General features: G+C 40.3%; 1 non-coding gene across 1 annotated transcript; it reads right to left on the minus strand.

Moving 5' to 3' along the window:
* Positions 1-318: 318 nt before the first annotated feature.
* LOC115030175 (small nucleolar RNA SNORA48) lies at positions 319-459 on the minus strand. Its single transcript, XR_003835796.1, has one exon. It is a non-coding gene; the product is annotated as a small nucleolar RNA SNORA48 (small nucleolar RNA).
* Between the last annotated feature and the right edge of the window lie 14,272 nt (positions 460-14,731).

Raw genomic sequence — 14,731 nt, forward strand, 5'->3', positions numbered from 1 at the left:
GGGCTGGCCACTCAGAACAGGCTGCTCCTCTCCACTCTTGAGTCTCCAGTTCCATCTCTCTTCATAACGCTCAAGCTGCTCCGCTTCTCTTTTTCTCCCACCTGTCCACCGCATACTTGTATAATGTGGTGACTCCTGCTGCAGGCTGGTCATACAATGCTGGGCTCCTGGTTGATCGGTCCTCCTGTGGCATTGGACTGAGATCAGATCTGTGGGTGTCTTTCTCAGCCCATACTGTGTGGCATGGAAGAACACAGGTCTCTGTCTTCCTCGTCCCTTTCTATGCTGCCTGGATTTGATTTCATTTGAATTGATTTTTTATGTGTCCCTAGGCATAAAACAGCTTTGGCCACCAAGTCAGGCATCAGTTTAGGATGAACAAAGGACTGCCATCTGCTCTGTCCCTGACTGATAAAAGAACACCACCAACAAGGTGTCTCTTTGTCCAGTGCCTAGTCAGGAGGGGGCGCAGTTATTTTAAGTGATAAATTGCTCTAAAATTTATTGTGGTGATAGTTGATCAATTGTGTGAATTAAATTTTGTGAAAATACTAAAACTTAATGATGTGTACATTTAATAGGGTAAACTCTATGTTGTATAAAGTATATCTCAAAAAAGTTGTTATATAAACCTATATGTTTCAGTACCATATTGGTTAGAGGAAAATTCCAAGTTTTCAGTTGTATCAATTTTTTTCAAATATGTACAGAGCTGGTGATATGTGTATACCCTTGAGCTAAGCTGCCAATTCCCAGAGATTTTTAACTTCTTAAAATAGAAGTGCACAATTTGGTAACTTTCACCTTCAACATTTCTACTCACTGTATCACAGTAATCTAAATACTCCTGAGTCGGAGGCAGGGGAGTAGAAAGCCTGAAGCCAGTATCCACTACATGCTGAGACTCAAAGAGTCTTCATGACTCCATGTCAATGATATAATAGCAAATGATGTGCTATTTCAAACATGGTTTCTCACTAAATAGTCTAATGCTTCTTCATAGAATTCTTGGTCAATCAACTCTCCCCACATCTTTGGGCTCAGTGGGATTTTTGTATCTGTGTAGGAGTCCTCACTGTGTGTGCCAGCTGTGTGTGGAGGCCTGAACTTAACATCAGAATGTCCAATTAAATTGCTTCTCCTGCCTTACTTTTTTAAAGGCTGTATTTATTTGTGTCTTTTATCTGCATGGGTGCTCTGTCTTCATGAACACCAGAAATGGGGATTGGATCCCATTAGAGGTGCTTGTGAGTCACTATGTGGTTGCTGGGGATTAAACTCAGGACCTCTGGAAAAGCAGCCAGTGCTCTTACCCGCTGAGCCATCTCTTCAGCCCCCTCCTCACCTCTTATTTATTTATTTATTTATTTATTTATTTATTTATTTTTGAGACAAGGTCTTTCACTGAACCTAACTAAACTGGCTGGGTAGTAAGCAAGTGGGATCTGCCAGTGCTCTCGCCCCAGTGGTAGGATTTCAAGGGTATGGCAGCACACTCAGCCTTTACATGGGCACTAGGGATTCAAATTCTGATCTTCCTTTTTATGTAGCAAGTATTTCACCAGCTGAGCTGTCTCTCCAGCCTCCAGTCCAGGCTGTGTAGAATTTTTAATATCATTATACGCTATTTTGTCTTCTACATACACACACACACACACACACACACACACACACACACACACACACAAGGTTGGGGAAGGGAAAGGAGGAAGGAGAGGGAGGAGGGGGGCGGAGACTTGTTCACACTTGTGATCCCAGCACTCAGAAGGCCTAGGCAGCAGGATGGCTATGAGTTAGTTCATAGCCAGCCTGAGCTACACAGTTGAGACTACCCCATAGCAGCAGCAACAACAACAATTACAACGAAACAAAACAAAACAAAAACCAAACAAAAAAAATCCCCAAACCAAAAATAGATAGATAAATAAATAAATAAATAAATAAATAAATAAATAAATAAAACAGGCTAGAGAGATGGCTGAATCTGTAAATGCCAGAACCTATGTCAAAATGCTAGGAGTGGTGGTGTGTGCTTGTCACCCCAGGTCTGGAGAGGGGAAGAAAGGCCTGTTATTAGAGAATGGTGACTTGCCAGTCTAGCCTAAGCAATGAACCCTGGCCATTGAGAAATGCTGTTTTTTTTTAAAAAAGTAAATAGTGCCTAAGAAATGGCATTTGAGGTTGACCTTTGTCCTCCACAATCATGCACATACATGTATACTCCTCACCCCTCACCACACACACCAAACAAAAACAAACACAGTGCACAGTGCACATATGGACACAGTAGAACATACCTGTAATACCAGAACTTGGGAGGCTGAGTGAAGATGTTTGCCCCAAATTTGAGGTCAGCCTGGGTAGGTAGCAAGACCTTGCCTTCTAAAATCCCCAAACAATCAACAAATGAAATAAGTGAACAAAGTTCCTACCAGGCTGGTACCCGAATACAGTACACAAACTGGATGGTTCTATGGTACCCAGGTGGGAAAGGGGGCATAAAGTAGAGATAGCAGGACATGGAGATATTCACAGTATTGTATCATTCCATAGGCTACAAGAGACTGGAGTTTTCCTGTGGACAACAGCTTTCAAGAATTTCTTAAAAGCCAGATATACATTATACATCATTTTAGTTACATTTAGTACAGTTGGGAGGCAGAGGCATGCAAACCTCTGTGAGTTCAAGGCCAACTTGGTCTACAGAGTGAGTTCCAAGACAGCCAGAGCTACATAATTAGACCCTATCTAGAAACAACAACAACAAAAAGTTCTTAACGCTTTTCCAATGGAATAAAATGACATTTCAGTACAAAAGTCAGGATGAAATTTTTGCCGAACCTGTGGGTTGAGGCCTGTAATCCCAGCTACTCGGGAAGCTGAAGTAGGAGAATCGCGAGTCCAAGGTCTGCCTGGACTAGAGGGTGAGTTCAAGGTCAGTCAAAGCAACTTTGCACGAGTCTTCTCAAAATGAAAATCAAACTAGTTGGTGGTAAACATCAGAGATACTTGCTTTGAATCTATAAAGCCTTGGGTATCCACTGGGGGTGGAAAAAGAGGATGTTCTTGCTCAGAGTGATTGGGGTGGATTCTAAGTGCACTTTAGATATGCTAGTTCACCTTTCTGAGTTCCAGTTTCCTCATCTGGAGGATGATATAAATGCATCATTGTAGTTGCAGGGACCAGGCAGATGACTCAGACACAGGAAGTGCTAATAATGTTGGGATCTGGTTTCCTTGTAGTAATTAACATTACTAACTTGAAGTTCAATTTGTTTTGAAACAGGGTCTCTATACAGAGCAGAGGGCAGCCTGGAGCTCATGATGTAGATCAAGCCAATCTCAAAATGTCTGGCAACCTTCCTCTGCTGCTCAAAACCCACCCAAAGAAACCTAAAAATAAGCAGCACAATTTGGTGGTCTAATCGAGCTCTCTCTGATGGTTGAAATGCAAATTCATTCACCATTCTTAGCAAGGCTGAGTGAAGCTAGCTTCCTTCCTGTGGTTAGTGTTGGTACCATAATGGGATAGGGCAAGCATGACAGGCATATATTGAGCCTTTGCCAGGGCATCTTGGTGTTCGTTTTCCAGCTTTGTGGTGCTTTCTAGGTCTTCCAGCCACCCTGCCACTGAGGGATGGGTGGATGCCCTTTGCCTTTCTTTTCTTTAGACAATCCAACACCTGTGTGGTGTGTGTCCACTGCCTGTGTATTGTGTGTTCTTCATTATATGTTGTGTGTGCGCTTACAATGTGGTGTTTGTCCACTGCATAATTGTGCGTGTTCACTGACTACGTGGTATGTTTACACTGTGTATGTGTTATGTGTCCACCGCCTGTACGCTGTGTTTCTACTGACTTATTCACAATGTCATCTTATAAAATTTCTGGCATAAAACTTGCTTGTAAATTTTTGAGAAAGACCTGTTAACACTGCCTTAGAATTGTACATTAAGAGGGTTCTTTTGAAACAGGGTCTCTTTTAGTAGCTCAGGACTATCTTGAACTCAGTGTATCCCACAATGCCTCATACTGTCTGCACTGATCCTGCCTTAGCCTTCTAAGAGCTAGGATTTCACTCAGCAGCTATTATACCCAACTTTGTTTTTGTTGGACATTTTATTTATTTACTTTTCAAGTGTTTTCCCCTTTCCCAGTTTCCCCTCCGCAAACCCCATTCCATCCCCCTTCCCTTTGCCTCTAAGAGGATGCTCCCCGACCCAGCCACTCACCCACTCCCATCTCACCACACTAGACCCTTCAGAGAACCAAGGGCTTCTCCTCCCATTGATGTCAGATAAGGCTATCCTCTGCTACATATGTGGCTGGAGCCAAGGGTCCCTCCATGTGTACTCTTTGTATACCCAGCTTCTGATTTCATTTAAAAATTCTGGTTCTGAAAATCAAGCTCTCTCTGCCACTGAGATGCATTCCTACCCTCATGGCTACTGAGATATGGTGACAATAAGCTACTCAGTCTGCTCCGGGACTTGGGATCCTCCTACCTTGGCCTCCTGAATGGCTGGGGTGTGGGTTGGCACCACCATGCTTTTAAATTTCATATCTTGGGATTTTACTGTGAGTATGACTGCACTTTAGTTTGTAGTCAGTGACATATTATTTTGAGCATTTGTCTTTTATTGTAAAAGGAAGTGAATTAGAGTTAGAAAGCTGTTGGAAAACAGTTCAGTTACTTTTCTGATATTATCTTTCTAGTGGTTCTATGACATGAATGAAAATGGCCTCACATACAGCGTAGTGTAAATGCTAGTTATTAAATTACAATTCATTTCACTATTAGCCTTAAATCAGATAAAAGATGAAACTAGTATGTAGTGGTTTGGGGCTGGGGATGTAGCTCAGTGGTAGAGTACTTGCTTGGGATGCATGAAGTTATGGGTTCTTTCCATTCCTAGCAATGCAAGGGTAAAAAAGTAAATTAAGTAAAAATTCAGATTTTCTGAGTCTTTCCCCATTGGTTTCTCTATCCCTTGTCCCCACATTGGTGTGTCTCCTCTCTCCTCTCCTCTCCTCTCCTCTCCTCTCCTCTCCTCTCCTCTCCTCTCCTCTCCTCTCCTCTCCTCTCCTCTCCTCTCCTCTCCTCTCCTCTCCTCTCCTCTCCTCTCCTCTCCTCTCCTCTCTCCTCCCCTTCCTTCCCTCCCCATTTCCTCTTCCCTCCCTTTCTGTCTATCTCTTTTTTCCATAAATTGCCCAGACTGGCCTGTATCTTGTGACCCTCCTGCTTCCTGCTCTGCATAGCTAGAATTGTATGCTCCAGCCACTGGCCAGTAGCCTCCCATTTAATTAGTCTTCATTATTTTCAGGCCCAAACCCATATCTCAAAGAACATTAGAGTGTGCATCACAGCAAACACCAAATGCAAAATGAAGTAACAAGGACCATTAGCAGAACATTAAAACATAGTTTGTGCTTATTCAGAGGAGCCTCGGGGAACTTTTCCAAAGGCTGTAGTCATTCAACAGGTAAGTAAGTCTTTGCTCCACTCCTCTGCTTCTCCATCCTCTCCTCCTGTCTCGACCTTTCTACTAGTGGAGTTATGGATGTGCACTATTACATCTGACTCTACTTTCTGAAATAGAATAAAGTGGAGTAGCACATTGGACTTCAAGGTTGAAAAGTTTAAAAAATGTCAAAAGTAATATAACTGTGCCTTTATTATACCCACAAAACTTCTTACAAACAATGCAGCCTCCCCTCCCTCTAAACTGTTGCTAACTGGGAAACAAATTGAACACAGAAAATACCCAGGTGTCTACCAATAAGTAGGTTTTGTTTTAAAAAATGAATTTTATTTGTGAGTACACTGTAGCTGTCTTCACACCAGAAGAGGGCATCAGATCCTATTACAGATGGTTGTGAGCCACCATGTGGTTTCTGGGAATTGAACTCAGGACCTCTGGAAGAACAGTCAGTGCTCTTAACTGTTGAGTCATCTCTCCAGCCCTCAATAAGTAGTTTTGACATGGCTCTGCTAAAGTGAGAGTGTACTGAAAAAACGAGAAATCCAAAAAATTTTAAAACTTGGTGGGCCTTTTTGAGTTCTGTGGACTGTATCTTGGGTATTCTGTACTTTTTTTTTTGGCTAATATCCACTTATTAGTGAGTACATACCATGCATGTCCTTTTGGGTCTGAGTTAACCTCACTTAGGATGATATTTTCAAGTTCCATCCATTTGCCTGCAAAACTCATAACATCCTCATTCTTAATAGCTGAGTAGTATTCCATTGTGTAAATGAACCACATTTTCTGTATCCATTCTTCTGTCGTGGAACATCTAGGTTGTTTCCAGCTTCAGTGTATAGGGTTTTATGTTGAGGTCCTTGATCCACATGGACAGACAGTCAGTTAGACCAGCACCATTTATTGAAGATGCTTTCTTTTTTCTGTTGTATATTACAAATAAGGCTGCTATGAACATAGTGGAACATGTGCCCCTGTAGCATGGTGGGGCATCTTTTGAGTATATTCCCAAAGAGTGGTATAGCTGGGTCTTCAGGTAGATCTACCTCCAATATTTTGAGGAAACTCCAGATTGATTTCCAGAGTGGTTGTACCAGTTTGCAATCCCACCAGCAGTGGAGGAGTGTTTCTCTTTCTTCACATCCTCTCCAACATGTGTTGTCACCTGAGGTTTTGATCTTAGCCATTCTGACTGGTGTAAGGTGGAATCTCGGGGTTGTTTTGGTTTGCATTTCTCTGATCACTAAGGACTTATAGTGCTTCTCAGCCATTCAAGATTCCTCAGTTGTGAATTCTCAGATTAGTTCTATACCCCATTTTTCATTGGGTTGTTTGTTTTTTTTGGTGACTAACATCTTGAGTTCTTTATATATTTTGGATATATAAAGCCCCATAACAACTGTTCTTTTGCTTGTTTATTATGGCTTCTTACTTTGCATTCTATTGGATGTAGTCTGTAGGTTGCCAATTTGTCTTATAGACTATGTCCTTTGCCTTACAGAAGCTTTCCAAGTTTCATGAGGTCCCATTTATCAATTCTTGATCTTAGAGCATGAGCCATTGGAGTTCTGTTTAGGAAATTTCCCCCTGTGCCAATGAGTTCAAGGCTCTTTCCCACTTTCTCTTGTATTATATTCAGTGTATAGCGTTTTATGTTGAGGTCCTTGATCCACGTGGACTTGAGCTTTGTACAAGGTGACAAATATGGGTCTATTTTCATTTTTCTACATACAGGCAGCCATTTAGACCAGTACCATTTATTGAAGATGCTTTCTTTTTTCTGTTGTATATTTTTGGTGTCTTTGTCAAAGATCAAGTGACTGTAAGTGTGTGGTTTATTTCTGGGTTTTCAATTCTATTCCATTGATCAATGTGTCTGTCTCTGTACCAATACCATGCAGTTTTTATCACTATTGCTCTGTAGTAAAGCTTGAGGTCAGGGATGGTGATTCCCCCAGCCATTCTTTTATTGTTAAGAATTGTTTTTGCTATTCTGAGTTTTTTTGCCTTTCCAGATGAATTTGAGAATTGCTCTTTCCATGTCTTTGAAGAATTGTGTTGGGATTTTGATGGGGATAGCATTGAATCTATAGATTGCCTTTGGTAGGATGGCCATTTTTACTATGTTAATTCTGTCAATCCATGAGCATGGGAGATCTCTCCATTTTCTGAGATCGTCTTCGAATTGAAGTTATTGTCATATAGGTCTTTCACTTATTTGGTTAGAGTTACCCCAAGATATTTTATATTATTTGTGGCTATTGTGAAGGGTGTTATTTTTATAGGGATAGAAATGGAGAGAAGCCCGAGGAAAAGTAGGTCCAGAGACAGGCCCAAAGTGGAATCCAGCTCAAGAGGAAGTCCCAGGGCCTGACACTATTACTGAAACTATGGAGTGTTCACAAAAAGGGATCTATCATGACTGCCCTCTGAAAGACCCAACAAGCAGCTGAAAGAGTCAGATGCAGACATTTAGACACAACCAATGGACAGAAGCAGCTGACCCTTGTTGTTGAAGTAGGGAAAGCTGAAAGAAGCTGAGGAGAAGGGTGACCTTGTAGGAGGACCAGCAGCCTCAATTAATCTGGACCCCCAAGATCTCTCAAACACTGGATCACTAACACAGAAAGCATACACCAGCTGATATGAGGCCCTCAACACACATATATTAGAGGACTTCCAGGTCTGTGTTCATTCAGAGATGATGCACCTAACATTCAAGTGACTGGAGGCCCCAGGGAGTTTAGAGGTCAGGTGGGGTGGGGGGTGAGAATATCTATGAAGAGACAGGGGCATGGGGAGGAGGTATGGAATGTGGAACAGTCGGGGGTGGGTGGATCAGAAGCAGGGGAATAAAATATGGAGTGTAAAAAATAAAGTAATTGAAAAAAAGAAAAAAATTGATTGGTAAAAGTGCTTGTTGTACATGCTTATCATCTGGAACCCACGTAAAGATGGACAGAAGGAAGCAACTTCACAAAGTCACCCTCTGACCTCCACATACGTGTGCGTGTGTGTGTCTGTGGTCATGTGATATATGTGTTCCAGGGTGTGTAGTTCAGTGACAGAGTGCTTACCTGGCATGTGCAAGGGCTGGGTTTTAGTCCCCCAAATTACAAAGAATAAAGCAACAATCACACACACACACACACACACACACACACCAACCCACACCTCCCTCCTAAAGTTTTGGTGACTGTGTATTATTATTAACATTGGTTTATAAACACAGGGTCTTACCATACTGCCCAGGCTGGTCTTGAACTCCTGGGCTTAAGTAAGCCTCCTGCCTCATCCTCCTCATAAAATAGGCATGTGTTAAAGCTATTTTTTTCACCAAGAAACACTGAAAGGGGGCAGGAGAGATGCTCCAGCAGTTAAGAGCACTGGCTGCTCTTCCAATGGTCCTGAGTTCAAATCCTAGCAACCACATGGTGCCTCACAACCATCTGTAATGAGATCTGATGCCTTCTTCTGGTGTGTCTGAAGACAGCTACAGTGTACTCACATATGATAGATAAATAAATAAATAAATAAAAGATTTAAAACCAAAACAAAACACTGAAGGGAATATGGGTAAGGGAATGAGTTGGGACTTGCATGTGCACAAACTTTGGAAGAGGATTGTTCCTTCCTTGGAAATTTTGCTGGATCTAGGCTCCTAAAACTTTTTAAGTCTTGGCTTTAGCTAAGGAAAGAAACTAGGCCAACTCAAGTCAGGGCAGGGACCAGACGAGTGCCAAAACTGGACTGGGAATGGAGCCAATGGTAGTAAAGGCTTTAGGCCAGGCTGGAACTAAGGCTAGGCTCCAGTGTGGTGAGGCAGCAAACAGTTAGGCCCAGTGTTTTATAGCCTGCTCTGTTCGTTCTGGAAATTCTAGAGTTGAACATGTGGTCATAGGAGCCAGTCTGTCATCCAGCTCTTCAGCCTTGTTAATCTTCCACCTTGGATAAATTTGAATCATTTGCTATAGTTACCAGCAAGTGAGCAAAAACTGCTTTTTTTTTTCCATATTGAAGTTCCATGTGTGCCCATCCCAAACGCGAGGGGTTGGAGATTAGATGCTTATGTGTTTGTTAGTCTGAATTACAATGGCAAGAAAAGAAAAAAAATGGCTTCAGATTCTTCAAGCCTGGGTTATTCTCTAGTAATCCGAGCCGACCAGTTTAACTCCTGCATTTCAGGTGCTTGTGCGTAAAATGAAATGGACACCAGGACCTTCTTCATAAAACTGTTGCACGAAGAAAATGAGATCATAAGGCATTAGTCTTTGTCAGCCTTTTTTTTCTCATCACCTAAGTTTTCCCATTAGTTTTGTTACATATAAACTCAATGCAGACCACATGGCAGTCTTAGCTACTTTACTAGCTTGTGAAGGAGGGCTTTAATATTCCAGGACACAGACCTTTAGATTCTTGAAACATAGAGACTAAAAAATATTATTTTATATGACCAGGACACATTCTTTTAAACCATACTTAATATTACTGAAGCAGAAAAAATGTAATTTGGAAAATTATCCTTTACTCCAGAGTCCCACGCAATTTTTTTAAATAAAAATGAACTTTTTATATACAGAGAAGAGTAAACAATCAACAAGCATTTTAAAGAAATATTTTAATGAAACTAACCATGGTCCCAGATGGAGAAATGAAGCAGAAGCTGACATAGGAAGTTAACATGGTTTGGCTTTCTTAGCAAAGGTGATGTTTCTTTCTTAAAGCCCCATAGCAACTGAGGGGGGCTGGCTTTGTTGTTTGTGTGTGTTTTAAAGAAATGATCTAGGTAGATTCAGCTGGCCTGGGGTTTGTGACCCTCCTACTTCAATGTGTTGACTGAGTGATGAGATGAGAAGTAGTTTTGTCCTTTGATAGGCAATCCATGTAACCATAAAGGTTAGGTCTAACCTTAGGAGTAAGGACTAGGAGGATAGGGGAGGCTTTACTTAGGAAGGGGAAATAGAATAGAGAGTTACAAAGGGATGTGGAGTGGGAGGAAGCTGAAACAGGAGGGTTAAATGGAGAGGGGGAGGAAAGAGGGAGGTAGGACAGGGAATATGGGGAGAGACAGCTAATACTAAGGGTCATCTGGGGGGGTCATATAGAAACCTACTATTGTAGAAAGTTCTTAACATGTACACATTAAGAATATATACATTTAACATATATGTGATAACATATATATGGAATAAATCTAAATGGAATTATCAAATTACCAGAAGAGAAAGGTAAACACATCAGCTAGAAACCCTTCAATCTACAATGGTGACCCTGCTTACATGATCTGTTGGCACAATACTGGCACAAAAGTTGTATGAGTAACCAATCACTATCTGGTTGGATTTAAGGCCCAGTCCATGAGATGGAATCCATGTTTGATACTGCTCTGTTAGCCAGGAACCCAAAATTGGATAGATCATGGACCTAGGCAAAAACCAAATACTATTGTTATGCTAAAGCAATGTCTCAATATATTGACTCCTAATGACATTCTGTTATACCCATAATCAGTGTCTTGTTTAGCCATCATCAGAAAAATTTTCACTTGCAGTAAATGGGAAAATATGAAAAATATGAAAAAAATGACCTACAACTGTACAATGTGTAGAGAGTAAGAGACCTTGGAACATCCAATCTTAAATGGAATGTCTCCATCAAACCTCTCCCTTCAGGTCTCAGGGAATGTTGCAGAAGAGAAGGCAGAAGAATGTAAGAGCTAGTGGGGATGGAGGACATCAAGGAAACAAGGCCTCCTAGATACAGCAGGACTGACACCTATATAAACTCACAGAGGCTAGCACTGGTGTGTGTGTGTGTGTGTGTGTGTGTGTGTGCCTGCCAGTTGGGATCCCAGCTCTGAGAGGCGGACACAAGCCCCGGTTCTTCTTCATAACCCATACGCTATCTTCAATTCATTATCACTAGCAAAGAAAAGATTAGTTTTCTCCAACAGAGTTTCATATAATCCATACTTAAGGGCAAGTCCCATGCCAAGTAATGGATGGGCAACTCAAAAAAAAAAAAAAAAAAGGAACACAGTGTTATTTTGGGAGATATTTATCTCATAATGGTTTGCCTGGGCTTTTTTTTTTTTTTTTTTCTTTTTAAAACTTTACTGTTCTTTTGCTTGTTTATTATGGCTTCTTACTTTGCATTCTTTCTTTTTTATTCTCTCATGTATTACATCCAGAATGTAATTTCCTCTCTCATTTATATTATTTATATTCCCCTCCCTCTCTCTCTTTCTGTCTGTGTCTGTTCTCTGTCTCTCTCTGTTCTCTCTCTTTCTCTCCCTCTCTCTCTCCCTGCCTCTCTCTTCTCTCTCTCCCTTTCTCTCTCCCTGCCTCTCTCTCTTCTCTCTCTCTCTCTCTCTCTCTCAGTGTTTGCATGTTTATGTGCTTTCCTTTTTTTTTCTTTTGTTTTCTCTGTTTGTTTTGTTCTATTCTGTTTTTTTTCTATCTGCCTGTTTTCTAAAGAGAGAAAAAAGACATGGAGTAGGGTGAATGGGTAAGTGGGAGGAGATGAGGGTCTGGAATCTATGTTCAGAATATATTGTATGAAAAAATCTGCTTTCAATAAAAAGAAAGAAAATAGAATAAAAATTCAACAATAACAATAATAACAACAACAAAAGACGAGTGCTTGTGTTCATATGCCACTAGAGCAAGCTCAACATCTGGTTTCCTTGTTTCTGTTTCTTTCAAGTTGTCAAACTATTATGCAATGGCAAGAGACTGATCCTGACCTAAATGACTGCTTCATTAAGTCAAATGGTTTGATTCTGATTCCAGCATGAATGATGGACACACAGATGGACACACAAACTGATAAACATCAAGGCCCCAGCTGGATAAACCAGGTCAAAGGGCATGAAGCCTTGATGACATCCTGCAACTCCACATTAGAGTGGTTTGCTACTTTGAATCACTCCAGGGTTTCAGGTTTTGGTTCTTTAACCCCAGAGGGGACAGTGACTTCAGTCTAGGAAGATCCAGGAAGTTGAGAGACCATATTAAACCAGCACAAACAAGGTTAGTGGGGGTCACCAACTCTGCTGGGAATTGAACCCATAGCTTTGAGCATGCCAGGCAAGCCTCTATCAGTGATATACTCTGAGACTAGATTTTTTTGTGTGTCAAAATGCAATTTTTTTCTGAATAATAATGAATGGCTTTTATTGTCTTATATTGACAATGAACAAGTGTCACTGTGTGTGTGTTTAATCTTTAAGAATGTTTCCTAAGACTATCATTATGACTAATCTGATGGCTTTCTACCTTTAGTGCTATTTATCAGAACAAGAAGCATGGAAGAGTACTTAGATATTACTCATATTAAGGAATGTTTGTGTACTAGCTATTCTCTCTCTCTTTCTCTCTCTCTCTCTCTCTCTCTCTCTCTCTCTCTCTCTCTCTCTGTGTGTGTGTGTGTGTATTTGCATGTGAGTCCAGGTGCCAAGGAGGCCAGAAGGTTCAGATCCCCCTAGCATTAGCATTTCAGACAGTTGTGAATTGTCCTATGTGGGTACTGTGAACCAAAGTCTGGTCTTCTGCAAGAGTAATATGTGCTCTTAATACTGACAAGTCCCTTTAAGCCCTTAGAAGTTTTTTTTGTGTGGTGCTGGGAATCAAACTGAGGGTTTTGTGCATAAGTCTTAGGCTTAAACAGACTAACCAGTATTTTAAATGTTGAGGTTAAAAATATGGATCCTGAGAAATCTTTGTTTTGCTTCTCTTTTTAAAGGAATCTTGTTTAACTCAAGGTCCTTTAGCCTACACTTTCTCTATCTTTCTTATAGAAGTTTCATGTCCAATCATTTTGTGTAGTAGCAGTATAGTAGTAGTAGTAATGTAGTAGTAGTGATGATTTTATATGTGTGTGTGTGTATATACATCATACACATGTGTGATGGTTTATATGATTTATATCAATTTATTGGAAGGTAAACAAATGACCCTTAAGGATATTTAAATCCCTAGAACCTGTGCATATGTTGTCATAAATGACAAGGACTATGTAGATGTGGTTAAATTAAGAATCATGTGATAAAATGATTATCCTGGCTTATCCTATGAATTTAATGTAATTCTAAGAGTAATTATATACACATATACATATATATAAGAAATTTACATGCATAATTGCAATTATAACTCAAATCAAGAGACTTACATATAGGAGCCTTATAGCTATCACAAGGAAATAATTTAATTTCTATTTTTGGCAATATTTTTGTTGGGAAGAAATTCAACATGGTAATCAATTGCAGACTTTTAAGTATAAAAATATATTATGGGCGGACAAAATTCTTCGAGGAATATGTAATATACAGTGTCAAATTAAAATCAAATGGTAGAACAATGTAAAAATTTTCAGCATTATGTGAGAAGTTATATTTTATTTTGCTTTGAATGTACCCACAGTGAATTTAAAGTCTACTTTGGGTATTTTCTCAGAAAAGATAACCTTTTAAATTTCTATCTTTGCAATACTGGAGATCAAACTTAGCTTGGTGGCACATAGCTATAATCACAGCACTATGGACACAGAGGCAGAAAAGCTATCATGAGTTTGAGGCCATCTGGGCTATATAGTGACATTCAATCTCTTTAAAAATCCAGCAAAAATAAACCCCACCTAATAAACCAGGGTCCTGGTCATTTGAGGTGTGTGATCTACAAAGTTACATCCCCAGCATTTGTTAACCTTTGAAATAATAAAAGTAGGCAATGGGGCTGGGGATGTGGATCAGTTCACAGAACTCTTGCCTTGCATTAGCAAGATTCTAGCTTTGACTCTTGCGCTGCAAAACAAAGAAACAGAAAAACTAGGGAGCATTCAGTGCTCTAGGACTCCAGTTGGAAAGTGTGGCAGCCTGGGGGATGTAGTCTTTCATTTTGTAGATCCCATGATTCCTTCCTGTGGTCTCCCCACCACCCTTTGCTCTCGCAGATCTATTTCTCTGGGATTTGACCCTTCCTTCTCTTTCTTTCTTTCTTTCTTTCTTTCTTTCTTTCTTTCTTTCTTTCTTTCTTTCTTTCTTTCTTTCTTTCTTTCTTTTCACTGTAACATTCATTTTTAAAATTTTTTATTAGATATTTTCTTCATTTACATTTCAAATGCTATCCCTCCCTGGATTCCTCATTCTGTGATATATTTATGATTGTGAACATCATTTCTAGAAAAACAGCCAGACAAGGCAATTCTAGAATTGTCACTTAATTAGCTGTGTGTTCTGGGGCAAATCCA

The sequence above is a fragment of the Mus caroli genome, unplaced genomic scaffold (assembly GCF_978045245.1).
Source record: "Mus caroli unplaced genomic scaffold, Mus_caroli_1 scaffold_5, whole genome shotgun sequence".
In the NCBI taxonomy this organism is placed as follows: Eukaryota; Metazoa; Chordata; class Mammalia; order Rodentia; family Muridae; genus Mus; species Mus caroli.